Source organism: Cryptomeria japonica, unplaced genomic scaffold, assembly GCF_030272615.1.
Source record: "Cryptomeria japonica unplaced genomic scaffold, Sugi_1.0 HiC_scaffold_64, whole genome shotgun sequence".
NCBI classification, from domain to species: Eukaryota; Viridiplantae; Streptophyta; class Pinopsida; order Cupressales; family Cupressaceae; genus Cryptomeria; species Cryptomeria japonica.
The window spans coordinates 472,024-498,603 of record NW_026728886.1 but is presented as its reverse complement, the minus strand read 5'-3'; the positions used below and the strand labels follow the sequence as shown (position 1 = coordinate 498,603).

Genomic DNA, 26,580 nt, shown 5'->3' with positions numbered 1-26,580 from the left:
TGAGAAAAAGGGAATGCTGGTGCCATCTTGAGCCCGCCCTGGTGCGCAGCCCAGCCAAGGTGTGCGCACCAAGGTGCCCACCCTGGCGAAGGTGCGCGCCCGGGCAATTAACCCAACTTCCAACTTCGCGCGCGCCAGGGTGGGAGCGCACCCAACAACCGGGCCTGGGAAGAGCCAATGCGAGAAACCCCACCAAACGCTCTGACAAAAAAAGAGGGGGCGCTCCAGTAACCCCGCTTCGGAGCGCACCCTGGGCAAACCCAGCCAGGGTGCCCACCCCGGCCAAGGTGCAGGCGAGGTGCGCACCCGGGGCAAACCGGGCTCCGACAACGTGCACGCCGCACCTTGGAGCACACTTCGTAGCGCTCCCGGGTGCGCACCTCAGAGCACACCAAGGTGGGCAGCGAGGTGCGCACCTTTGATGCGCTGCCTTCACTAATTTCCAGAAAAGGCAAAAAAAAGAGGAGATTTTAAAATTTCCGTTTTGAAAGATAGTGAAAAAAACGGAACGCGGGTGCCATCTTGAGCCCGCCCTGGTGCACAGCCCAGGTAAGGTGCCCACCCTGGCAAAGGTGCGCACCCGGGCAATTAACCCTACTTCCGACTTCGTGCGCGCCAGGGTGGCAACCGGGCCTGGGAAGAGCCAATGCGAGAAACCCCACCAAACGCTCCGACAAAAAAAGAGGCGGCGCTCCAATAACCCCGCTTCGGAGCGCAGCCGGGGCAAACCCAGCCAAGGTGCCCACCCCGACGAAGGTGCACGCGAGGTGCGCACCCGGGGCAAACCGGGCTCCGACAACGTGCACGCAGCACCTTGGAGCACACTTCGAAGCACTCCCGGGTGCCCACCGGCGTTGCGCACCGTGGTGGGCAGCGAGGTGCGCACCTTTGATGCGCTGCCTTCACTAATTTCCAGAAAAGGCAAAAAAAAATGAGATTTTAAAATTTCCGTTTTGAAAGATAGTGAAAAAAACGGAACGCGGGTGCCATCTTGAGCCCGCCCTGGTGCGCAGCCCAGGCAAGGCATGCGCACCAAGGTGCCCACCCGCGGTGCACACCCGGGGCAAACCGGGCTCCGACTTCGTGCAGGCCGCACCTTGGAGCACACTTCGGAGCGCTCCTTGGTGCGCACCATGGTGCCCACCAGGGCGCACCCGGGGCAAACCGGGCTCCGACTTCGTGCACGCCGCACCTTGGAGCACACATCGGAGCGCTCCCAGGTTCGCACCAGCGTTGCGCACCTTTGATGCGCTGCCTTCACTAATTTCCAGAAAAGGCAAAAAAAAACGATATTTTAAAATTTCCGTTCTGAAAGATAGTGAAAAAAACGGAACGCGGGTGCCATCTTGAGCCCTTCCTGGTGCGCAGCCCAGGCAAGTTGTGCGCACCAAGGTGCCCACCCTGGCGGAGGTGCGCGCCCGGGGCAAACCGGGCTCCGACTTCGTGCACTGCATGGTGCCCACCAAGGCGCGCAACCCAGCCAAGGTGCCCACCGCAGCGAAGGTGCACGCGAGGTGCGCACCCGAGGTGCACACCCGGGGCAAACCGAGCTCCGACTTCGTGCACGCCGCACCTTGGAGCACACTTCAGAGCGCTCCTTGGTGCGCACCAGGGCGCGCAACCCAGCCAAGGTGCTCACCCCGGCGAAGGTGCACGCGAGGTGCGCACCCGGGGCAAGCCGGGCTCGGACTTCGTGCACGCCGCACCTTGGAGCACACATCGGAGCGCTCCCGGGTTCGCACCAGCATTGCGCACCTTTGATGCGCTGCCTTCACTAATTTCCAGAAAAGGCAAAAAAAAAAAAAAAAACGAGATTTTAAAATTTCCGTTTTGAAAGATAGTGAAAAAAACGGAACGCGGGTGCCATCTTGAGCCCGCCCTGGTGTGCAGCCCAGGCAAGTTGTGCGCACCAAGGCACCCACCCTGGCCAAGGTGGGTCACGGGGTGGGTCCTAGGGTGGGTAACGGGGTGGGTACTAAGGTGCGTGCCAAGGTGGGTCATGGGGTGGGTGCCAAGGTGGGCACCAGGGTGGGTGTGCACCAACCCTAGCCAGGGTAGGTCACGGGGTGGTTGTCGGGGTGGGCGTCAAGGAGCCAAGGTGGGTGGCAAGTAGCCAAGTTGCGTGCCAAGGTGGGTGTCGGGGTGGGTGCCAAGGATCCAAGGTGGGTGCCAAGGAACCAAGGTGGGTGTCTGGGTGGGTGCCGAGGTGGGAGCCAGGGTGGGTCCCAAGGTGAGTGCAAAGGTGGGTGCCAGGGTCAAGGTGAGTGCCAATGTGGGTTCCAAGGTGCCAGGGTCAGGGTGAGTGCCAATGTGGGTTCAAAGGTGCTAAGTTGGGTGCGAGGTTGGGTGCGAGGGTGGGTGGGTGCCAAGGTGTGCTAGGTGGAAGCCCGGGTGGGTCGGCATCCCATGGGTGTCGAGTTGGGTGCCTGATGGGTGCTTCTTGTCAAGTTTTAGTCGTCGGGACTCATTTCGAGCCTTAGAGGTCGTTTCTTGTCCGGTTGCCCTGTCTTCGACCTGGGAACCCAATTTTGGTCCTCGGGTCCCATTTTTTTTTGTCTCGCATCCCACTTTTGGCCTGTGGCCTTTTCGGGGTCGATTCTCGTTTTGGGCATCAGAGCATGTTTCTTCTCCTAAAACCCAATATTTGTTTATTAAGTCTCGGAACACATTTTTGTTCTCGTGGACCCATCATGGGTCTTGGAACGCATTTGTGGTCCTTGGGTCCCATTTTGCATCCCGAAACTTGTGTTTTGGTGCTTGATCCCTATTTTGGGTGCCCACCTTGCACCAAGTGCGCACCCGGGGCAAACCGAGCGCCTTGGTGCACCGGGGCAAGATCGAGCGTGCACCCGAGGCGCCCCGAACATGCACCAAGGTGCACTCGGCCCACATGTGAGCGCAGGTCGTTGCGCCCGAGGTGGTGTGTGGGCACCGCGTTGCAGACGGGACACTGCACGCACACGACGCCCCGTCCAGGTGCACGCACGTAGGCCGGGCCGGGTGCACACCCGACGCCCTAGCAAGGTGCGCGCACCCGGGCAGGGCTCACACTTGGCGAACGGGGCGCACTTCGCGAGGGAGGGTGTGCACCTCGACGGGGGTGGGTGGCCGGGGTGGATTCGCACGTGGGTCGCGGTTTGCTAAGTACACACTGCGACAAGCTCATAACGGGTGCGATCATACCAGCGTTAGTGCACCGGATCCCATCAGAACTCCGCAGTTAAGCGCGCTTGGGCCGGAGTAGTACTGGGATGGGTGACCTCCCGGGAAGTCCCGGTGTTGCACCCTTTTTTAGTTTTTCGCCGGGCGTCGCAATGCTATTTGAATAAACCTTTTGCCCGTTTGCGTTCTCGTCGGGGCCGGGCCGGGCCGGGGTGCGCTGCCCGCACTACCGCGCGCGCGGGGGCGACACCGAGCGCGCACCCGAGGCGCCCCGAGCACACAGGCCACGGTGCAACCCGGGCGTTGTGCGCGCACCCCGGTGCGCCCGAGGTGCTGCGCGCGCACCCAGGTGAAATCGGTGTGCACCTCGGCCAGTGCGCGCTCGGTCGAGTCGCGCACGTTGGCCAAGGTGCACGGTGATGTTTCTTACTCTAAGGTTCCGCACCAGACGCCCGGGACAGGTGAGCGAAGCTGGGCGGGGCCGGGTGCGCGGCCGGGGCAGGTGCACGCAGCTGGAGAGAGCTTTGGAGCACACCAGAGGTGCGCACCTTGGAGCACACTTCGGAGCGCACCAATGATGCGCTCCATTCAAAAGTTTCCTGAAAAGGCAAAAAAAGTTGAGATTATAGAATTTCCCACTTGAGAGATTGTAAAAAAAAAAAATTTAAAATGAAGGAAACGCGGGTGCCAAGGTGTGCGCGCCCGGGTGCGCAGCCCAGCCAAGGTGTGCGCACCAAGGCGCCCACCCTGGCGAAGGTGCACGCAAGGTGCGCACCCGAGGCAAACCGGACAATTAACCCAACTTTCGACTTCGCGCGCACCTGCGCACCTTGGAGCGCACTTCGGAGCGCTCCTTGGTGCGCACCAATCTTGGGCACCTCGGAGTGCACCATGGCGCCCACCAAGGTGCGCACCCGGGGCAAACCGAGCTCCGACTTCGTGCGCACCTTGGAGCGCACGAAAGGTGCGCACCATGGCGCCCACCAAGGTGCGCAGCCCAGCCAAGGCGTGCGCATCAAGGTGCGCACCCTGGCGAAGGTGCGCACCCGGGGCAAACCGAGCTCCGACTTCGTGCGCACCTTGGAGCGCACAAAGGGTGCGCAACCCAGCCAAGGTGTGCGCACCCCGGGCAAACCGAGCTCCGAATCGTGCGCACCTTGGAGCACACTTCGGAGCCCTCCTTGGTGCGCACCGATGTTGCGCACCTCGGAGCGCACCCGGGGAAAACAATGCAATTAACCCGACTTTCGACTTCGTGGGCACCTCGGAGCGCTCTCGGGTTCGCACCTCGGAGCACACCGAGGTGCGCACCTTTGATGCGCTGCCTTCACCAATTTCCAGAAAAGGCAAGAAAACATTGAGAAGGTGTGCGCACCGAGGTGCCCACCCTGGCGAAGGTGCACGCGAGGTGCGCACCCGGGGCAAACCGGGCTCCGACTTCGTGCACGCCATGCTGCGCACCTTGGAGGGCCATGGTGCGCACCTTGGAGCACACTTCGGAGCGCTCAATGGTGCCCAACCCAGCCAAGGTGCCCACCGCGGCGAAGGTGCACGCGAGGTGCGCACCCGGGGCAAACCGGGCTCCGACTTCGTGCACGCCGCACCTTGGAGCACACTTCGGAGCGCTCCTTGGTGCGCACCAGGGCGCGCAACCCAGCCGAGGTGCCCACCCCGGCGAAGGTGCACGCGGGGTGCGCACCCGGGGCAAACCGGGCTCCGACTTCGTGCACGCCATGGTGCCCACCGCGGCGAAGGTGCACGCGAGGTGCGCACCCGGGGCAAACCGGGCTCCGACTTCGTGCACGCCGCACCTTGGAGCACACTTCGGAGCGCTCCTTGGTGCGCACCAGGGCGCGCAACCCAGCCGAGGTGCCCACCCCGGCGAAGGTGCACGCGAGGTGCGCACCCGGGGCAAACCGGGCTCCGACTTCGTGCACGCCATGGTGCCCACCGCGGCGAAGGTGCACGCGAGGTGCGCACCCGGGGCAAACCGGGCTCCGACTTCGTGCACGCCGCACCTTGGAGCACACTTCGGAGCGCTCCTTGGTGCGCACCATGGTGCCCACCAGGGCGCGCAACCCCGCCGAAGGTGCACGCGAGGTGCGCACCCGGGGCAAACCGGGCTCCGACTTCGTGCACGCCGCACCTTGGAGCACACTTCGGAGCGCTCCTTGGTGCGCACCAGGGCGCGCAACCCCGCCGAAGGTGCACGCGAGGTGCGCACCCGGGGCAAACCGGGCTCCGACTTCGTGCACGCCATGGTGCGCACCAGGGTGCCCACCGCGGCGAAGGTGCGCACCCGGGGCAAACCGGGCTCCGACTTCGTGCACGCCGCACCTTGGAGCACACTTCGGAGCGCTCCTTGGTGCGCACCAGGGCGCGCAACCCAGCCGAGGTGCCCACCCCGGCGAAGGTGCACGCGAGGTGCGCACCCGGGGCAAACCGGGCTCCGACTTCGTGCACGCCATGGTGCCCACCGCGGCGAAGGTGCGCACCCGGGGCAAACCGGGCTAGGACTTCGTGCACGCCGCACCTTGGAGCACACTTCGGAGCGCTCCTTGGTGCGCACCATGGTGCCCACCAGGCCGCGCAACCCAGCCAAGGTGTGCGCACCAAGGTGCACGCGAGGTGCGCACCCGGGGCAAACCGGGGTCCGGCTTCGTGCACGCCGCACCTTGGAGCACACATCGGGGCGCTCCCGGGTTCGCACCGGCGTTGCGCACCGTGGTGGGCACCTCGGAGCGCACCGTGGTGGGCACCTCGGAGCACACCAAGGTGGGCAGCGAGGTGCGCACCTTTGATGCGATGCCTTCACTAATTTCCATAAAAGGCAAAAAAAAATGAGATTTTAAAATTTCCGTTTTGAAAGATAGTGAGAAAAAGGGAATGCTGGTGCCATCTTGAGCCCGCCCTGGTGCGCAGCCCAGCCAAGGTGTGCGCACCAAGGTGCCCACCCTGGCGAAGGTGCGCGCCCGGGCAATTAACCCAACTTCCAACTTCGCGCGCGCCAGGGTGGGAGCGCACCCAACAACCGGGCCTGGGAAGAGCCAATGCGAGAAACCCCACCAAACGCTCTGACAAAAAAAGAGGGGGCGCTCCAGTAACCCCGCTTCGGAGCGCACCCTGGGCAAACCCAGCCAGGGTGCCCACCCCGGCCAAGGTGCAGGCGAGGTGCGCACCCGGGGCAAACCGGGCTCCGACAACGTGCACGCCGCACCTTGGAGCACACTTCGTAGCGCTCCCGGGTGCGCACCTCAGAGCACACCAAGGTGGGCAGCGAGGTGCGCACCTTTGATGCGCTGCCTTCACTAATTTCCAGAAAAGGCAAAAAAAAGAGGAGATTTTAAAATTTCCGTTTTGAAAGATAGTGAAAAAAACGGAACGCGGGTGCCATCTTGAGCCCGCCCTGGTGCACAGCCCAGGTAAGGTGCCCACCCTGGCAAAGGTGCGCACCCGGGCAATTAACCCTACTTCCGACTTCGTGCGCGCCAGGGTGGCAACCGGGCCTGGGAAGAGCCAATGCGAGAAACCCCACCAAACGCTCCGACAAAAAAAGAGGCGGCGCTCCAATAACCCCGCTTCGGAGCGCAGCCGGGGCAAACCCAGCCAAGGTGCCCACCCCGACGAAGGTGCACGCGAGGTGCGCACCCGGGGCAAACCGGGCTCCGACAACGTGCACGCAGCACCTTGGAGCACACTTCGAAGCACTCCCGGGTGCCCACCGGCGTTGCGCACCGTGGTGGGCAGCGAGGTGCGCACCTTTGATGCGCTGCCTTCACTAATTTCCAGAAAAGGCAAAAAAAAATGAGATTTTAAAATTTCCGTTTTGAAAGATAGTGAAAAAAACGGAACGCGGGTGCCATCTTGAGCCCGCCCTGGTGCGCAGCCCAGGCAAGGCATGCGCACCAAGGTGCCCACCCGCGGTGCACACCCGGGGCAAACCGGGCTCCGACTTCGTGCAGGCCGCACCTTGGAGCACACTTCGGAGCGCTCCTTGGTGCGCACCATGGTGCCCACCAGGGCGCACCCGGGGCAAACCGGGCTCCGACTTCGTGCACGCCGCACCTTGGAGCACACATCGGAGCGCTCCCAGGTTCGCACCAGCGTTGCGCACCTTTGATGCGCTGCCTTCACTAATTTCCAGAAAAGGCAAAAAAAAACGATATTTTAAAATTTCCGTTCTGAAAGATAGTGAAAAAAACGGAACGCGGGTGCCATCTTGAGCCCTTCCTGGTGCGCAGCCCAGGCAAGTTGTGCGCACCAAGGTGCCACCCTGGCGGAGGTGCGCGCCCGGGGCAAACCGGGCTCCGACTTCGTGCACTGCATGGTGCCCACCAAGGCGCGCAACCCAGCCAAGGTGCCCACCGCAGCGAAGGTGCACGCGAGGTGCGCACCCGAGGTGCACACCCGGGGCAAACCGAGCTCCGACTTCGTGCACGCCGCACCTTGGAGCACACTTCAGAGCGCTCCTTGGTGCGCACCAGGGCGCGCAACCCAGCCAAGGTGCTCACCCCGGCGAAGGTGCACGCGAGGTGCGCACCCGGGGCAAGCCGGGCTCGGACTTCGTGCACGCCGCACCTTGGAGCACACATCGGAGCGCTCCCGGGTTCGCACCAGCATTGCGCACCTTTGATGCGCTGCCTTCACTAATTTCCAGAAAAGGCAAAAAAAAAAAAAAAACGAGATTTTAAAATTTCCGTTTTGAAAGATAGTGAAAAAAACGGAACGCGGGTGCCATCTTGAGCCCGCCCTGGTGTGCAGCCCAGGCAAGTTGTGCGCACCAAGGCACCCACCCTGGCCAAGGTGGGTCACGGGGTGGGTCCTAGGGTGGGTAACGGGGTGGGTACTAAGGTGCGTGCCAAGGTGGGTCATGGGGTGGGTGCCAAGGTGGGCACCAGGGTGGGTGTGCACCAACCCTAGCCAGGGTAGGTCACGGGGTGGTTGTCGGGGTGGGCGTCAAGGAGCCAAGGTGGGTGGCAAGTAGCCAAGTTGCGTGCCAAGGTGGGTGTCGGGGTGGGTGCCAAGGATCCAAGGTGGGTGCCAAGGAACCAAGGTGGGTGTCTGGGTGGGTGCCGAGGTGGGAGCCAGGGTGGGTCCCAAGGTGAGTGCAAAGGTGGGTGCCAGGGTCAAGGTGAGTGCCAATGTGGGTTCCAAGGTGCCAGGGTCAGGGTGAGTGCCAATGTGGGTTCAAAGGTGCTAAGTTGGGTGCGAGGTTGGGTGCGAGGGTGGGTGGGTGCCAAGGTGTGCTAGGTGGAAGCCCGGGTGGGTCGGCATCCCATGGGTGTCGAGTTGGGTGCCTGATGGGTGCTTCTTGTCAAGTTTTAGTCGTCGGGACTCATTTCGAGCCTTAGAGGTCGTTTCTTGTCCGGTTGCCCTGTCTTCGACCTGGGAACCCAATTTTGGTCCTCGGGTCCCATTTTTTTTTGTCTCGCATCCCACTTTTGGCCTGTGGCCTTTTCGGGGTCGATTCTCGTTTTGGGCATCAGAGCATGTTTCTTCTCCTAAAACCCAATATTTGTTTATTAAGTCTCGGAACACATTTTTGTTCTCGTGGACCCATCATGGGTCTTGGAACGCATTTGTGGTCCTTGGGTCCCATTTTGCATCCCGAAACTTGTGTTTTGGTGCTTGATCCCTATTTTGGGTGCCCACCTTGCACCAAGTGCGCACCCGGGGCAAACCGAGCGCCTTGGTGCACCGGGGCAAGATCGAGCGTGCACCCGAGGCGCCCCGAACATGCACCAAGGTGCACTCGGCCCACATGTGAGCGCAGGTCGTTGCGCCCGAGGTGGTGTGTGGGCACCGCGTTGCAGACGGGACACTGCACGCACACGACGCCCCGTCCAGGTGCACGCACGTAGGCCGGGCCGGGTGCACACCCGACGCCCTAGCAAGGTGCGCGCACCCGGGCAGGGCTCACACTTGGCGAACGGGGCGCACTTCGCGAGGGAGGGTGTGCACCTCGACGGGGGTGGGTGGCCGGGGTGGATTCGCACGTGGGTCGCGGTTTGCTAAGTACACACTGCGACAAGCTCATAACGGGTGCGATCATACCAGCGTTAGTGCACCGGATCCCATCAGAACTCCGCAGTTAAGCGCGCTTGGGCCGGAGTAGTACTGGGATGGGTGACCTCCCGGGAAGTCCCGGTGTTGCACCCTTTTTTAGTTTTTCGCCGGGCGTCGCAATGCTATTTGAATAAACCTTTTGCCCGTTTGCGTTCTCGTCGGGGCCGGGCCGGGCCGGGGTGCGCTGCCCGCACTACCGCGCGCGCGGGGGGCGACACCGAGCGCGCACCCGAGGCGCCCCGAGCACACAGGCCACGGTGCAACCCGGGCGTTGTGCGCGCACCCCGGTGCGCCCGAGGTGCTGCGCGCGCACCCAGGTGAAATCGGTGTGCACCTCGGCCAGTGCGCGCTCGGTCGAGTCGCGCACGTTGGCCAAGGTGCACGGTGATGTTTCTTACTCTAAGGTTCCGCACCAGACGCCCGGGACAGGTGAGCGAAGCTGGGCGGGGCCGGGTGCGCGGCCGGGGCAGGTGCACGCAGCTGGAGAGAGCTTTGGAGCACACCAGAGGTGCGCACCTTGGAGCACACTTCGGAGCGCACCAATGATGCGCTCCATTCAAAAGTTTCCTGAAAAGGCAAAAAAAGTTGAGATTATAGAATTTCCCACTTGAGAGATTGTAAAAAAAAAAAATTTAAAATGAAGGAAACGCGGGTGCCAAGGTGTGCGCGCCCGGGTGCGCAGCCCAGCCAAGGTGTGCGCACCAAGGCGCCCACCCTGGCGAAGGTGCACGCAAGGTGCGCACCCGAGGCAAACCGGACAATTAACCCAACTTTCGACTTCGCGCGCACCTGCGCACCTTGGAGCGCACTTCGGAGCGCTCCTTGGTGCGCACCAATCTTGGGCACCTCGGAGTGCACCATGGCGCCCACCAAGGTGCGCACCCGGGGCAAACCGAGCTCCGACTTCGTGCGCACCTTGGAGCGCACGAAAGGTGCGCACCATGGCGCCCACCAAGGTGCGCAGCCCAGCCAAGGCGTGCGCATCAAGGTGCGCACCCGGGGCAAACCGAGCTCCGACTTCGTGCGCACCTTGGAGCGCACAAAGGGTGCGCAACCCAGCCAAGGTGTGCGCACCCCGGGCAAACCGAGCTCCGAATCGTGCGCACCTTGGAGCACACTTCGGAGCCCTCCTTGGTGCGCACCGATGTTGCGCACCTCGGAGCGCACCCGGGGAAAACAATGCAATTAACCCGACTTTCGACTTCGTGGGCACCTCGGAGCGCTCTCGGGTTCGCACCTCGGAGCACACCGAGGTGCGCACCTTTGATGCGCTGCCTTCACCAATTTCCAGAAAAGGCAAGAAAACATTGAGAAGGTGTGCGCACCGAGGTGCCCACCCTGGCGAAGGTGCACGCGAGGTGCGCACCCGGGGCAAACCGGGCTCCGACTTCGTGCACGCCATGCTGCGCACCTTGGAGGGCCATGGTGCGCACCTTGGAGCACACTTCGGAGCGCTCAATGGTGCCCAACCCAGCCAAGGTGCCCACCGCGGCGAAGGTGCACGCGAGGTGCGCACCCGGGGCAAACCGGGCTCCGACTTCGTGCACGCCGCACCTTGGAGCACACTTCGGAGCGCTCCTTGGTGCGCACCAGGGCGCGCAACCCAGCCGAGGTGCCCACCCCGGCGAAGGTGCACGCGGGGTGCGCACCCGGGGCAAACCGGGCTCCGACTTCGTGCACGCCATGGTGCCCACCGCGGCGAAGGTGCACGCGAGGTGCGCACCCGGGGCAAACCGGGCTCCGACTTCGTGCACGCCGCACCTTGGAGCACACTTCGGAGCGCTCCTTGGTGCGCACCAGGGCGCGCAACCCAGCCGAGGTGCCCACCCCGGCGAAGGTGCACGCGAGGTGCGCACCCGGGGCAAACCGGGCTCCGACTTCGTGCACGCCATGGTGCCCACCGCGGCGAAGGTGCACGCGAGGTGCGCACCCGGGGCAAACCGGGCTCCGACTTCGTGCACGCCGCACCTTGGAGCACACTTCGGAGCGCTCCTTGGTGCGCACCATGGTGCCCACCAGGGCGCGCAACCCCGCCGAAGGTGCACGCGAGGTGCGCACCCGGGGCAAACCGGGCTCCGACTTCGTGCACGCCGCACCTTGGAGCACACTTCGGAGCGCTCCTTGGTGCGCACCAGGGCGCGCAACCCCGCCGAAGGTGCACGCGAGGTGCGCACCCGGGGCAAACCGGGCTCCGACTTCGTGCACGCCATGGTGCGCACCAGGGTGCCCACCGCGGCGAAGGTGCGCACCCGGGGCAAACCGGGCTCCGACTTCGTGCACGCCGCACCTTGGAGCACACTTCGGAGCGCTCCTTGGTGCGCACCAGGGCGCGCAACCCAGCCGAGGTGCCCACCCCGGCGAAGGTGCACGCGAGGTGCGCACCCGGGGCAAACCGGGCTCCGACTTCGTGCACGCCATGGTGCCCACCGCGGCGAAGGTGCGCACCCGGGGCAAACCGGGCTAGGACTTCGTGCACGCCGCACCTTGGAGCACACTTCGGAGCGCTCCTTGGTGCGCACCATGGTGCCCACCAGGCCGCGCAACCCAGCCAAGGTGTGCGCACCAAGGTGCACGCGAGGTGCGCACCCGGGGCAAACCGGGGTCCGGCTTCGTGCACGCCGCACCTTGGAGCACACATCGGGGCGCTCCCGGGTTCGCACCGGCGTTGCGCACCGTGGTGGGCACCTCGGAGCGCACCGTGGTGGGCACCTCGGAGCACACCAAGGTGGGCAGCGAGGTGCGCACCTTTGATGCGATGCCTTCACTAATTTCCATAAAAGGCAAAACAAAACGAGATTTTAAAATTTCCGTTTTGAAAGATAGTGAGAAAAAGGGAATGCTGGTGCCATCTTGAGCCCGCCCTGGTGCGCAGCCCAGCCAAGGTGTGCGCACCAAGGTGCCCACCCTGGCGAAGGTGCGCGCCCGGGCAATTAACCCAACTTCCAACTTCGCGCGCGCCAGGGTGGGAGCGCACCCAACAACCGGGCCTGGGAAGAGCCAATGCGAGAAACCCCACCAAACGCTCTGACAAAAAAAGAGGGGGCGCTCCAGTAACCCCGCTTCGGAGCGCACCCTGGGCAAACCCAGCCAGGGTGCCCACCCCGGCCAAGGTGCAGGCGAGGTGCGCACCCGGGGCAAACCGGGCTCCGACAACGTGCACGCCGCACCTTGGAGCACACTTCGTAGCGCTCCCGGGTGCGCACCTCAGAGCACACCAAGGTGGGCAGCGAGGTGCGCACCTTTGATGCGCTGCCTTCACTAATTTCCAGAAAAGGCAAAAAAAAGAGGAGATTTTAAAATTTCCGTTTTGAAAGATAGTGAAAAAAACGGAACGCGGGTGCCATCTTGAGCCCGCCCTGGTGCACAGCCCAGGTAAGGTGCCCACCCTGGCAAAGGTGCGCACCCGGGCAATTAACCCTACTTCCGACTTCGTGCGCGCCAGGGTGGCAACCGGGCCTGGGAAGAGCCAATGCGAGAAACCCCACCAAACGCTCCGACAAAAAAAGAGGCGGCGCTCCAATAACCCCGCTTCGGAGCGCAGCCGGGGCAAACCCAGCCAAGGTGCCCACCCCGACGAAGGTGCACGCGAGGTGCGCACCCGGGGCAAACCGGGCTCCGACAACGTGCACGCAGCACCTTGGAGCACACTTCGAAGCACTCCCGGGTGCCCACCGGCGTTGCGCACCGTGGTGGGCAGCGAGGTGCGCACCTTTGATGCGCTGCCTTCACTAATTTCCAGAAAAGGCAAAAAAAAATGAGATTTTAAAATTTCCGTTTTGAAAGATAGTGAAAAAAACGGAACGCGGGTGCCATCTTGAGCCCGCCCTGGTGCGCAGCCCAGGCAAGGCATGCGCACCAAGGTGCCCACCCGCGGTGCACACCCGGGGCAAACCGGGCTCCGACTTCGTGCAGGCCGCACCTTGGAGCACACTTCGGAGCGCTCCTTGGTGCGCACCATGGTGCCCACCAGGGCGCACCCGGGGCAAACCGGGCTCCGACTTCGTGCACGCCGCACCTTGGAGCACACATCGGAGCGCTCCCAGGTTCGCACCAGCGTTGCGCACCTTTGATGCGCTGCCTTCACTAATTTCCAGAAAAGGCAAAAAAAAACGATATTTTAAAATTTCCGTTCTGAAAGATAGTGAAAAAAACGGAACGCGGGTGCCATCTTGAGCCCTTCCTGGTGCGCAGCCCAGGCAAGTTGTGCGCACCAAGGTGCCCACCCTGGCGGAGGTGCGCGCCCGGGGCAAACCGGGCTCCGACTTCGTGCACTGCATGGTGCCCACCAAGGCGCGCAACCCAGCCAAGGTGCCCACCGCAGCGAAGGTGCACGCGAGGTGCGCACCCGAGGTGCACACCCGGGGCAAACCGAGCTCCGACTTCGTGCACGCCGCACCTTGGAGCACACTTCAGAGCGCTCCTTGGTGCGCACCAGGGCGCGCAACCCAGCCAAGGTGCTCACCCCGGCGAAGGTGCACGCGAGGTGCGCACCCGGGGCAAGCCGGGCTCGGACTTCGTGCACGCCGCACCTTGGAGCACACATCGGAGCGCTCCCGGGTTCGCACCAGCATTGCGCACCTTTGATGCGCTGCCTTCACTAATTTCCAGAAAAGGCAAAAAAAAAAAAAAAACGAGATTTTAAAATTTCCGTTTTGAAAGATAGTGAAAAAAACGGAACGCGGGTGCCATCTTGAGCCCGCCCTGGTGTGCAGCCCAGGCAAGTTGTGCGCACCAAGGCACCCACCCTGGCCAAGGTGGGTCACGGGGTGGGTCCTAGGGTGGGTAACGGGGTGGGTACTAAGGTGCGTGCCAAGGTGGGTCATGGGGTGGGTGCCAAGGTGGGCACCAGGGTGGGTGTGCACCAACCCTAGCCAGGGTAGGTCACGGGGTGGTTGTCGGGGTGGGCGTCAAGGAGCCAAGGTGGGTGGCAAGTAGCCAAGTTGCGTGCCAAGGTGGGTGTCGGGGTGGGTGCCAAGGATCCAAGGTGGGTGCCAAGGAACCAAGGTGGGTGTCTGGGTGGGTGCCGAGGTGGGAGCCAGGGTGGGTCCCAAGGTGAGTGCAAAGGTGGGTGCCAGGGTCAAGGTGAGTGCCAATGTGGGTTCCAAGGTGCCAGGGTCAGGGTGAGTGCCAATGTGGGTTCAAAGGTGCTAAGTTGGGTGCGAGGTTGGGTGCGAGGGTGGGTGGGTGCCAAGGTGTGCTAGGTGGAAGCCCGGGTGGGTCGGCATCCCATGGGTGTCGAGTTGGGTGCCTGATGGGTGCTTCTTGTCAAGTTTTAGTCGTCGGGACTCATTTCGAGCCTTAGAGGTCGTTTCTTGTCCGGTTGCCCTGTCTTCGACCTGGGAACCCAATTTTGGTCCTCGGGTCCCATTTTTTTTTGTCTCGCATCCCACTTTTGGCCTGTGGCCTTTTCGGGGTCGATTCTCGTTTTGGGCATCAGAGCATGTTTCTTCTCCTAAAACCCAATATTTGTTTATTAAGTCTCGGAACACATTTTTGTTCTCGTGGACCCATCATGGGTCTTGGAACGCATTTGTGGTCCTTGGGTCCCATTTTGCATCCCGAAACTTGTGTTTTGGTGCTTGATCCCTATTTTGGGTGCCCACCTTGCACCAAGTGCGCACCCGGGGCAAACCGAGCGCCTTGGTGCACCGGGGCAAGATCGAGCGTGCACCCGAGGCGCCCCGAACATGCACCAAGGTGCACTCGGCCCACATGTGAGCGCAGGTCGTTGCGCCCGAGGTGGTGTGTGGGCACCGCGTTGCAGACGGGACACTGCACGCACACGACGCCCCGTCCAGGTGCACGCACGTAGGCCGGGCCGGGTGCACACCCGACGCCCTAGCAAGGTGCGCGCACCCGGGCAGGGCTCACACTTGGCGAACGGGGCGCACTTCGCGAGGGAGGGTGTGCACCTCGACGGGGGTGGGTGGCCGGGGTGGATTCGCACGTGGGTCGCGGTTTGCTAAGTACACACTGCGACAAGCTCATAACGGGTGCGATCATACCAGCGTTAGTGCACCGGATCCCATCAGAACTCCGCAGTTAAGCGCGCTTGGGCCGGAGTAGTACTGGGATGGGTGACCTCCCGGGAAGTCCCGGTGTTGCACCCTTTTTTAGTTTTTCGCCGGGCGTCGCAATGCTATTTGAATAAACCTTTTGCCCGTTTGCGTTCTCGTCGGGGCCGGGCCGGGCCGGGGTGCGCTGCCCGCACTACCGCGCGCGCGGGGGCGACACCGAGCGCGCACCCGAGGCGCCCCGAGCACACAGGCCACGGTGCAACCCGGGCGTTGTGCGCGCACCCCGGTGCGCCCGAGGTGCTGCGCGCGCACCCAGGTGAAATCGGTGTGCACCTCGGCCAGTGCGCGCTCGGTCGAGTCGCGCACGTTGGCCAAGGTGCACGGTGATGTTTCTTACTCTAAGGTTCCGCACCAGACGCCCGGGACAGGTGAGCGAAGCTGGGCGGGGCCGGGTGCGCGGCCGGGGCAGGTGCACGCAGCTGGAGAGAGCTTTGGAGCACACCAGAGGTGCGCACCTTGGAGCACACTTCGGAGCGCACCAATGATGCGCTCCATTCAAAAGTTTCCTGAAAAGGCAAAAAAAGTTGAGATTATAGAATTTCCCACTTGAGAGATTGTAAAAAAAAAAAATTTAAAATGAAGGAAACGCGGGTGCCAAGGTGTGCGCGCCCGGGTGCGCAGCCCAGCCAAGGTGTGCGCACCAAGGCGCCCACCCTGGCGAAGGTGCACGCAAGGTGCGCACCCGAGGCAAACCGGACAATTAACCCAACTTTCGACTTCGCGCGCACCTGCGCACCTTGGAGCGCACTTCAGAGCGCTCCTTGGTGCGCACCAATCTTGGGCACCTCGGAGTGCACCATGGCGCCCACCAAGGTGCGCACCCGGGGCAAACCGAGCTCCGACTTCGTGCGCACCTTGGAGCGCACGAAAGGTGCGCACCATGGCGCCCACCAAGGTGCGCAGCCCAGCCAAGGCGTGCGCATCAAGGTGCGCACCCTGGCGAAGGTGCGCACCCGGGGCAAACCGAGCTCCGACTTCGTGCGCACCTTGGAGCGCACAAAGGGTGCGCAACCCAGCCAAGGTGTGCGCACCCCGGGCAAACCGAGCTCCGAATCGTGCGCACCTTGGAGCACACTTCGGAGCCCTCCTTGGTGCGCACCGATGTTGCGCACCTCGGAGCGCACCCGGGGAAAACAATGCAATTAACCCGACTTTCGACTTCGTGGGCACCTCGGAGCGCTCTCGGGTTCGCACCTCGGAGCACACCGAGGTGCGCACCTTTGATGCGCTGCCTTCACCAATTTCCAGAAAAGGCAAGAAAACATTGAGAAGGTGTGCGCACCGAGGTGCCCACCCTGGCGAAGGTGCACGCGAGGTGCGCACCCGGGGCAAACCGGGCTCCGACTTCGTGCACGCCATGCTGCGCACCTTGGAGGGCCATGGTGCGCACCTTGGAGCACACTTCGGAGCGCTCAATGGTGCCCAACCCAGCCAAGGTGCCCACCGCGGCGAAGGTGCACGCGAGGTGCGCACCCGGGGCAAACCGGGCTCCGACTTCGTGCACGCCGCACCTTGGAGCACACTTCGGAGCGCTCCTTGGTGCGCACCAGGGCGCGCAACCCAGCCGAGGTGCCCACCCCGGCGAAGGTGCACGCGGGGTGCGCACCCGGGGCAAACCGGGCTCCGACTTCGTGCACGCCATGGTGCCCACCGCGGCGAAGGTGCACGCGAGGTGCGCACCCGGGGCAAACCGGGCTCCGACTTCGTGCACGCCGCACCTTGGAGCACACTTCGGAGCGCTCCTTGGTGCGCACCAGGGCGCGCAACCCAGCCGAGGTGCCCACCCCGGCGAAGGTGCACGCGAGGTGCGCACCCGGGGCAAACCGGGCTCCGACTTCGTGCACGCCATGGTGCCCACCGCGGCGAAGGTGCACGCGAGGTGCGCACCCGGGGCAAACCGGGCTCCGACTTCGTGCACGCCGCACCTTGGAGCACACTTCGGAGCGCTCCTTGGTGCGCACCATGGTGCCCACCAGGGCGCGCAACCCCGCCGAAGGTGCACGCGAGGTGCGCACCCGGGGCAAACCGGGCTCCGACTTCGTGCACGCCGCACCTTGGAGCACACTTCGGAGCGCTCCTTGGTGCGCACCAGGGCGCGCAACCCCGCCGAAGGTGCACGCGAGGTGCGCACCCGGGGCAAACCGGGCTCCGACTTCGTGCACGCCATGGTGCGCACCAGGGTGCCCACCGCGGCGAAGGTGCGCACCCGGGGCAAACCGGGCTCCGACTTCGTGCACGCCGCACCTTGGAGCACACTTCGGAGCGCTCCTTGGTGCGCACCAGGGCGCGCAACCCAGCCGAGGTGCCCACCCCGGCGAAGGTGCACGCGAGGTGCGCACCCGGGGCAAACCGGGCTCCGACTTCGTGCACGCCATGGTGCCCACCGCGGCGAAGGTGCGCACCCGGGGCAAACCGGGCTAGGACTTCGTGCACGCCGCACCTTGGAGCACACTTCGGAGCGCTCCTTGGTGCGCACCATGGTGCCCACCAGGCCGCGCAACCCAGCCAAGGTGTGCGCACCAAGGTGCACGCGAGGTGCGCACCCGGGGCAAACCGGGGTCCGGCTTCGTGCACGCCGCACCTTGGAGCACACATCGGGGCGCTCCCGGGTTCGCACCGGCGTTGCGCACCGTGGTGGGCACCTCGGAGCGCACCGTGGTGGGCACCTCGGAGCACACCAAGGTGGGCAGCGAGGTGCGCACCTTTGATGCGATGCCTTCACTAATTTCCATAAAAGGCAAAAAAAAACGAGATTTTAAAATTTCCGTTTTGAAAGATAGTGAGAAAAAGGGAATGCTGGTGCCATCTTGAGCCCGCCCTGGTGCGCAGCCCAGCCAAGGTGTGCGCACCAAGGTGCCCACCCTGGCGAAGGTGCGCGCCCGGGCAATTAACCCAACTTCCAACTTCGCGCGCGCCAGGGTGGGAGCGCACCCAACAACCGGGCCTGGGAAGAGCCAATGCGAGAAACCCCACCAAACGCTCTGACAAAAAAAGAGGGGGCGCTCCAGTAACCCCGCTTCGGAGCGCACCCTGGGCAAACCCAGCCAGGGTGCCCACCCCGGCCAAGGTGCAGGCGAGGTGCGCACCCGGGGCAAACCGGGCTCCGACAACGTGCACGCCGCACCTTGGAGCACACTTCGTAGCGCTCCCGGGTGCGCACCTCAGAGCACACCAAGGTGGGCAGCGAGGTGCGCACCTTTGATGCGCTGCCTTCACTAATTTCCAGAAAAGGCAAAAAAAAGAGGAGATTTTAAAATTTCCGTTTTGAAAGATAGTGAAAAAAACGGAACGCGGGTGCCATCTTGAGCCCGCCCTGGTGCACAGCCCAGGTAAGGTGCCCACCCTGGCAAAGGTGCGCACCCGGGCAATTAACCCTACTTCCGACTTCGTGCGCGCCAGGGTGGCAACCGGGCCTGGGAAGAGCCAATGCGAGAAACCCCACCAAACGCTCCGACAAAAAAAGAGGCGGCGCTCCAATAACCCCGCTTCGGAGCGCAGCCGGGGCAAACCCAGCCAAGGTGCCCACCCCGACGAAGGTGCACGCGAGGTGCGCACCCGGGGCAAACCGGGCTCCGACAACGTGCACGCAGCACCTTGGAGCACACTTCGAAGCACTCCCGGGTGCCCACCGGCGTTGCGCACCGTGGTGGGCAGCGAGGTGCGCACCTTTGATGCGCTGCCTTCACTAATTTCCAGAAAAGGCAAAAAAAAATGAGATTTTAAAATTTCCGTTTTGAAAGATAGTGAAAAAAACGGAACGCGGGTGCCATCTTGAGCCCGCCCTGGTGCGCAGCCCAGGCAAGGCATGCGCACCAAGGTGCCCACCCGCGGTGCACACCCGGGGCAAACCGGGCTCCGACTTCGTGCAGGCCGCACCTTGGAGCACACTTCGGAGCGCTCCTTGGTGCGCACCATGGTGCCCACCAGGGCGCACCCGGGGCAAACCGGGCTCCGACTTCGTGCACGCCGCACCTTGGAGCACACATCGGAGCGCTCCCAGGTTCGCACCAGCGTTGCGCACCTTTGATGCGCTGCCTTCACTAATTTCCAGAAAAGGCAAAAAAAAACGATATTTTAAAATTTCCGTTCTGAAAGATAGTGAAAAAAACGGAACGCGGGTGCCATCTTGAGCCCTTCCTGGTGCGCAGCCCAGGCAAGTTGTGCGCACCAAGGTGCCCACCCTGGCGGAGGTGCGCGCCCGGGGCAAACCGGGCTCCGACTTCGTGCACTGCATGGTGCCCACCAAGGCGCGCAACCCAGCCAAGGTGCCCACCGCAGCGAAGGTGCACGCGAGGTGCGCACCCGAGGTGCACACCCGGGGCAAACCGAGCTCCGACTTCGTGCACGCCGCACCTTGGAGCACACTTCAGAGCGCTCCTTGGTGCGCACCAGGGCGCGCAACCCAGCCAAGGTGCTCACCCCGGCGAAGGTGCACGCGAGGTGCGCACCCGGGGCAAGCCGGGCTCGGACTTCGTGCACGCCGCACCTTGGAGCACACATCGGAGCGCTCCCGGGTTCGCACCAGCATTGCGCACCTTTGATGCGCTGCCTTCACTAATTTCCAGAAAAGGCAAAAAAAAAAAAAAAAACGAGATTTTAAAATTTCCGTTTTGAAAGATAGTGAAAAAAACGGAACGCGGGTGCCATCTTGAGCCCGCCCTGGTGTGCAGCCCAGGCAAGTTGTGCGCACCAAGGCACCCACCCTGGCCAAGGTGGGTCACGGGGTGGGTCCTAGGGTGGGTAACGGGGTGGGTACTAAGGTGCGTGCCAAGGTGGGTCATGGGGTGGGTGCCAAGGTGGGCACCAGGGTGGGTGTGCACCAACCCTAGCCAGGGTAGGTCACGGGGTGGTTGTCGGGGTGGGCGTCAAGGAGCCAAGGTGGGTGGCAAGTAGCCAAGTTGCGTGCCAAGGTGGGTGTCGGGGTGGGTGCCAAGGATCCAAGGTGGGTGCCAAGGAACCAAGGTGGGTGTCTGGGTGGGTGCCGAGGTGGGAGCCAGGGTGGGTCCCAAGGTGAGTGCAAAGGTGGGTGCCAGGGTCAAGGTGAGTGCCAATGTGGGTTCCAAGGTGCCAGGGTCAGGGTGAGTGCCAATGTGGGTTCAAAGGTGCTAAGTTGGGTGCGAGGTTGGGTGCGAGGGTGGGTGGGTGCCAAGGTGTGCTAGGTGGAAGCCCGGGTGGGTCGGCATCCCATGGGTGTCGAGTTGGGTGCCTGATGGGTGCTTCTTGTCAAGTTTTAGTCGTCGGGACTCATTTCGAGCCTTAGAGGTCGTTTCTTGTCCGGTTGCCCTGTCTTCGACCTGGGAACCCAATTTTGGTCCTCGGGTCCCATTTTTTTTTGTCTCGCATCCCACTTTTGGCCTGTGGCCTTTTCGGGGTCGATTCTCGTTTTGGGCATCAGAGCATGTTTCTTCTCCTAAAACCCAATATTTGTTTATTAAGTCTCGGAACACATTTTTGTTCTCGTGGACCCATCATGGGTCTTGGAACGCATTTGTGGTCCTTGGGTCCCATTTTGCATCCCGAAACTTGTGTTTTGGTGCTTGATCCCTATTTTGGGTGCCCACCTTGCACCAAGTGCGCACCCGGGGCAAACCGAGCGCCTTGGTGCACCGGGGCAAGATCGAGCGTGCACCCGAGGCGCCCCGAACATGCACCAAGGTGCACTCGGCCCACATGTGAGCGCAGGTCGTTGCGCCCGAGGTGGTGTGTGGGCACCGCGTTGCAGACGGGACACTGCACGCACACGACGCCCCGTCCAGGTGCACGCACGTAGGCCGGGCCGGGTGCACACCCGACGCCCTAGCAAGGTGCGCGCACCCGGGCAGGGCTCACACTTGGCGAACGGGGCGCACTTCGCGAGGGAGGGTGTGCACCTCGACGGGGGTGGGTGGCCGGGGTGGATTCGCACGTGGGTCGCGGTTTGCTAAGTACACACTGCGACAAGCTCATAACGGGTGCGATCATACCAGCGTTAGTGCACCGGATCCCATCAGAACTCCGCAGTTAAGCGCGCTTGGGCCGGAGTAGTACTGGGATGGGTGACCTCCCGGGAAGTCCCGGTGTTGCACCCTTTTTTAGTTTTTCGCCGGGCGTCGCAATGCTATTTGAATAAACCTTTTGCCCGTTTGCGTTCTCGTCGGGGCCGGGCCGGGCCGGGGTGCGCTGCCCGCACTACCGCGCGCGCGGGGGGCGACACCGAGCGCGCACCCGAGGCGCCCCGAGCACACAGGCCACGGTGCAACCCGGGCGTTGTGCGCGCACCCCGGTGCGCCCGAGGTGCTGCGCGCGCACCCAGGTGAAATCGGTGTGCACCTCGGCCAGTGCGCGCTCGGTCGAGTCGCGCACGTTGGCCAAGGTGCACGGTGATGTTTCTTACTCTAAGGTTCCGCACCAGACGCCCGGGACAGGTGAGCGAAGCTGGGCGGGGCCGGGTGCGCGACCGGGGCAGGTGCACGCAGCTGGAGAGAGCTTTGGAGCACACCAGAGGTGCGCACCTTGGAGCACACTTCGGAGCGCACCAATGATGCGCTCCATTCAAAAGTTTCCTGAAAAGGCAAAAAAAGTTGAGATTATAGAATTTCCCACTTGAGAGATTGTAAAAAAAAAAAATTTAAAATGAAGGAAACGCGGGTGCCAAGGTGTGCGCGCCCGGGTGCGCAGCCCAGCCAAGGTGTGCGCACCAAGGCGCCCACCCTGGCGAAGGTGCACGCAAGGTGCGCACCCGAGGCAAACCGGACAATTAACCCAACTTTCGACTTCGCGCGCACCTGCGCACCTTGGAGCGCACTTCGGAGCGCTCCTTGGTGCGCACCAATCTTGGGCACCTCGGAGTGCACCATGGCGCCCACCAAGGTGCGCACCCGGGGCAAACCGAGCTCCGACTTCGTGCGCACCTTGGAGCGCACGAAAGGTGCGCACCATGGCGCCCACCAAGGTGCGCAGCCCAGCCAAGGCGTGCGCATCAAGGTGCGCACCCTGGCGAAGGTGCGCACCCGGGGCAAACCGAGCTCCGACTTCGTGCGCACCTTGGAGCGCACAAAGGGTGCGCAACCCAGCCAAGGTGTGCGCACCCCGGGCAAACCGAGCTCCGAATCGTGCGCACCTTGGAGCACACTTCGGAGCCCTCCTTGGTGCGCACCGATGTTGCGCACCTCGGAGCGCACCCGGGGAAAACAATGCAATTAACCCGACTTTCGACTTCGTGGGCACCTCGGAGCGCTCTCGGGTTCGCACCTCGGAGCACACCGAGGTGCGCACCTTTGATGCGCTGCCTTCACCAATTTCCAGAAAAGGCAAGAAAACATTGAGAAGGTGTGCGCACCGAGGTGCCCACCCTGGCGAAGGTGCACGCGAGGTGCGCACCCGGGGCAAACCGGGCTCCGACTTCGTGCACGCCATGCTGCGCACCTTGGAGGGCCATGGTGCGCACCTTGGAGCACACTTCGGAGCGCTCAATGGTGCCCAACCCAGCCAAGGTGCCCACCGCGGCGAAGGTGCACGCGAGGTGCGCACCCGGGGCAAACCGGGCTCCGACTTCGTGCACGCCGCACCTTGGAGCACACTTCGGAGCGCTCCTTGGTGCGCACCAGGGCGCGCAACCCAGCCGAGGTGCCCACCCCGGCGAAGGTGCACGCGGGGTGCGCACCCGGGGCAAACCGGGCTCCGACTTCGTGCACGCCATGGTGCCCACCGCGGCGAAGGTGCACGCGAGGTGCGCACCCGGGGCAAACCGGGCTCCGACTTCGTGCACGCCGCACCTTGGAGCACACTTCGGAGCGCTCCTTGGTGCGCACCAGGGCGCGCAACCCAGCCGAGGTGCCCACCCCGGCGAAGGTGCACGCGAGGTGCGCACCCGGGGCAAACCGGGCTCCGACTTCGTGCACGCCATGGTGCCCACCGCGGCGAAGGTGCACGCGAGGTGCGCACCCGGGGCAAACCGGGCTCCGACTTCGTGCACGCCGCACCTTGGAGCACACTTCGGAGCGCTCCTTGGTGCGCACCATGGTGCCCACCAGGGCGCGCAACCCCGCCGAAGGTGCACGCGAGGTGCGCACCCGGGGCAAACCGGGCTCCGACTTCGTGCACGCCGCACCTTGGAGCACACTTCGGAGCGCTCCTTGGTGCGCACCAGGGCGCGCAACCCCGCCGAAGGTGCACGCGAGGTGCGCACCCGGGGCAAACCGGGCTCCGACTTCGTGCACGCCATGGTGCGCACCAGGGTGCCCACCGCGGCGAAGGTGCGCACCCGGGGCAAACCGGGCTCCGACTTCGTGCACGCCGCACCTTGGAGCACACTTCGGAGCGCTCCTTGGTGCGCACCAGGGCGCGCAACCCAGCCGAGGTGCCCACCCCGGCGAAGGTGCACGCGAGGTGCGCACCCGGGGCAAACCGGGCTCCGACTTCGTGCACGCCATGGTGCCCACCGCGGCGAAGGTGCGCACCCGGGGCAAACCGGGCTAGGACTTCGTGCACGCCGCACCTTGGAGCACACTTTGGAGCGCTCCTTGGTGCGCACCATGGTGCCCACCAGGCCGCGCAACCCAGCCAAGGTGTGCGCACCAAGGTGCACGCGAGGTGCGCACCCGGGGCAAACCGGGGTCCGGCTTCGTGCACGCCGCACCTTGGAGCACACATCGGGGCGCTCCCGGGTTCGCACCGGCGTTGCGCACCGTGGTGGGCACCTCGGAGCGCACCGTGGTGGGCACCTCGGAGCACACCAAGGTGGGCAGCGAGGTGCGCACCTTTGATGCGATGCCTTCACTAATTTCCATAAAAGGCAAAAAAAAACGAGATTTTAAAATTTCCGTTTTGAAAGATAGTGAGAAAAAGGGAATGCTGGTGCCATCTTGAGCCCGCCCTGGTGCGCAGCCCAGCCAAGGTGTGCGCACCAAGGTGCCCACCCTGGCGAAGGTGCGCGCCCGGGCAATTAACCCAACTTCCAACTTCGCGCGCGCCAGGGTGGGAGCGCACCCAACAACCGGGCCTGGGAAGAGCCAATGCGAGAAACCCCACCAAACGCTCTGACAAAAAAAGAGGGGGCGCTCCAGTAACCCCGCTTCGGAGCGCACCCTGGGCAAACCCAGCCAGGGTGCCCACCCCGGCCAAGGTGCAGGCGAGGTGCGCACCCGGGGCAAACCGGGCTCCGACAACGTGCACGCCGCACCTTGGAGCACACTTCGTAGCGCTCCCGGGTGCGCACCTCAGAGCACACCAAGGTGGGCAGCGAGGTGCGCACCTTTGATGCGCTGCCTTCACTAATTTCCAGAAAAGGCAAAAAAAAGAGGAGATTTTAAAATTTCCGTTTTGAAAGATAGTGAAAAAAACGGAACGCGGGTGCCATCTTGAGCCCGCCCTGGTGCACAGCCCAGGTAAGGTGCCCACCCTGGCAAAGGTGCGCACCTGGGCAATTAACCCTACTTCCGACTTCGTGCGCGCCAGGGTGGCAACCGGGCCTGGGAAGAGCCAATGCGAGAAACCCCACCAAACGCTCCGACAAAAAAAGAGGCGGCGCTCCAATAACCCCGCTTCGGAGCGCAGCCGGGGCAAACCCAGCCAAGGTGCCCACCCCGACGAAGGTGCACGCGAGGTGCGCACCCGGGGCAAACCGGGCTCCGACAACGTGCACGCAGCACCTTGGAGCACACTTCGAAGCACTCCCGGGTGCCCACCGGCGTTGCGCACCGTGGTGGGCAGCGAGGTGCGCACCTTTGATGCGCTGCCTTCACTAATTTCCAGAAAAGGCAAAAAAAAATGAGATTTTAAAATTTCCGTTTTGAAAGATAGTGAAAAAAACGGAACGCGGGTGCCATCTTGAGCCCGCCCTGGTGCGCAGCCCAGGCAAGGCATGCGCACCAAGGTGCCCACCCGCGGTGCACGCCCGGGGCAAACCGGGCTCCGACTTCGTGCAGGCCGCACCTTGGAGCACACTTCGGAGCGCTCCTTGGTGCGCACCATGGTGCCCACCAGGGCGCACCCGGGGCAAACCGGGCTCCGACTTCGTGCACGCCGCACCTTGGAGCACACATCGGAGCGCTCCCAGGTTCGCACCAGCGTTGCGCACCTTTGATGCGCTGCCTTCACTAATTTCCAGAAAAGGCAAAAAAAAACGATATTTTAAAATTTCCGTTCTGAAAGATAGTGAAAAAAACGGAACGCGGGTGCCATCTTGAGCCCTTCCTGGTGCGCAGCCCAGGCAAGTTGTGCGCACCAAGGTGCCCACCCTGGCGGAGGTGCGCGCCCGGGGCAAACCGGGCTCCGACTTCGTGCACTGCATGGTGCCCACCAAGGCGCGCAACCCAGCCAAGGTGCCCACCGCAGCGAAGGTGCACGCGAGGTGCGCACCCGAGGTGCACACCCGGGGCAAACCGAGCTCCGACTTCGTGCACGCCGCACCTTGGAGCACACTTCAGAGCGCTCCTTGGTGCGCACCAGGGCGCGCAACCCAGCCAAGGTGCTCACCCCGGCGAAGGTGCACGCGAGGTGCGCACCCGGGGCAAGCCGGGCTCGGACTTCGTGCACGCCGCACCTTGGAGCACACATCGGAGCGCTCCCGGGTTCGCACCAGCATTGCGCACCTTTGATGCGCTGCCTTCACTAATTTCCAGAAAAGGCAAAAAAAAAAAAAAAACGAGATTTTAAAATTTCCGTTTTGAAAGATAGTGAAAAAAACGGAACGCGGGTGCCATCTTGAGCCCGCCCTGGTGTGCAGCCCAGGCAAGTTGTGCGCACCAAGGCACCCACCCTGGCCAAGGTGGGTCACGGGGTGGGTCCTAGGGTGGGTAACGGGGTGGGTACTAAGGTGCGTGCCAAGGTGGGTCATGGGGTGGGTGCCAAGGTGGGCACCAGGGTGGGTGTGCACCAACCCTAGCCAGGGTAGGTCACGGGGTGGTTGTCGGGGTGGGCGTCAAGGAGCCAAGGTGGGTGGCAAGTAGCCAAGTTGCGTGCCAAGGTGGGTGTCGGGGTGGGTGCCAAGGATCCAAGGTGGGTGCCAAGGAACCAAGGTGGGTGTCTGGGTGGGTGCCGAGGTGGGAGCCAGGGTGGGTCCCAAGGTGAGTGCAAAGGTGGGTGCCAGGGTCAAGGTGAGTGCCAATGTGGGTTCCAAGGTGCCAGGGTCAGGGTGAGTGCCAATGTGGGTTCAAAGGTGCTAAGTTGGGTGCGAGGTTGGGTGCGAGGGTGGGTGGGTGCCAAGGTGTGCTAGGTGGAAGCCCGGGTGGGTCGGCATCCCATGGGTGTCGAGTTGGGTGCCTGATGGGTGCTTCTTGTCAAGTTTTAGTCGTCG

The 26,580-nt window shown here is 63.4% G+C and overlaps 4 non-coding genes across 4 annotated transcripts; all 4 read left to right on the top strand.

Annotated features, from left to right (window-relative positions):
• The first annotated feature begins 3,169 nt into the window (after window positions 1-3,169).
• On the top strand, window positions 3,170-3,288 carry LOC131863521 (5S ribosomal RNA). The gene has a single exon (XR_009362421.1). It is a non-coding gene; the product is annotated as a 5S ribosomal RNA (ribosomal RNA).
• A 5,914-nt stretch (window positions 3,289-9,202) lies between these two features.
• LOC131863520 (5S ribosomal RNA) lies at window positions 9,203-9,321 on the top strand. The gene has a single exon (XR_009362420.1). It is a non-coding gene; the product is annotated as a 5S ribosomal RNA (ribosomal RNA).
• A 5,898-nt stretch (window positions 9,322-15,219) lies between these two features.
• On the top strand, window positions 15,220-15,338 carry LOC131863519 (5S ribosomal RNA). The gene has a single exon (XR_009362419.1). It is a non-coding gene; the product is annotated as a 5S ribosomal RNA (ribosomal RNA).
• A 5,916-nt stretch (window positions 15,339-21,254) lies between these two features.
• LOC131863518 (5S ribosomal RNA) lies at window positions 21,255-21,373 on the top strand. The gene has a single exon (XR_009362418.1). It is a non-coding gene; the product is annotated as a 5S ribosomal RNA (ribosomal RNA).
• The last annotated feature ends 5,207 nt before the right edge of the window (window positions 21,374-26,580 follow it).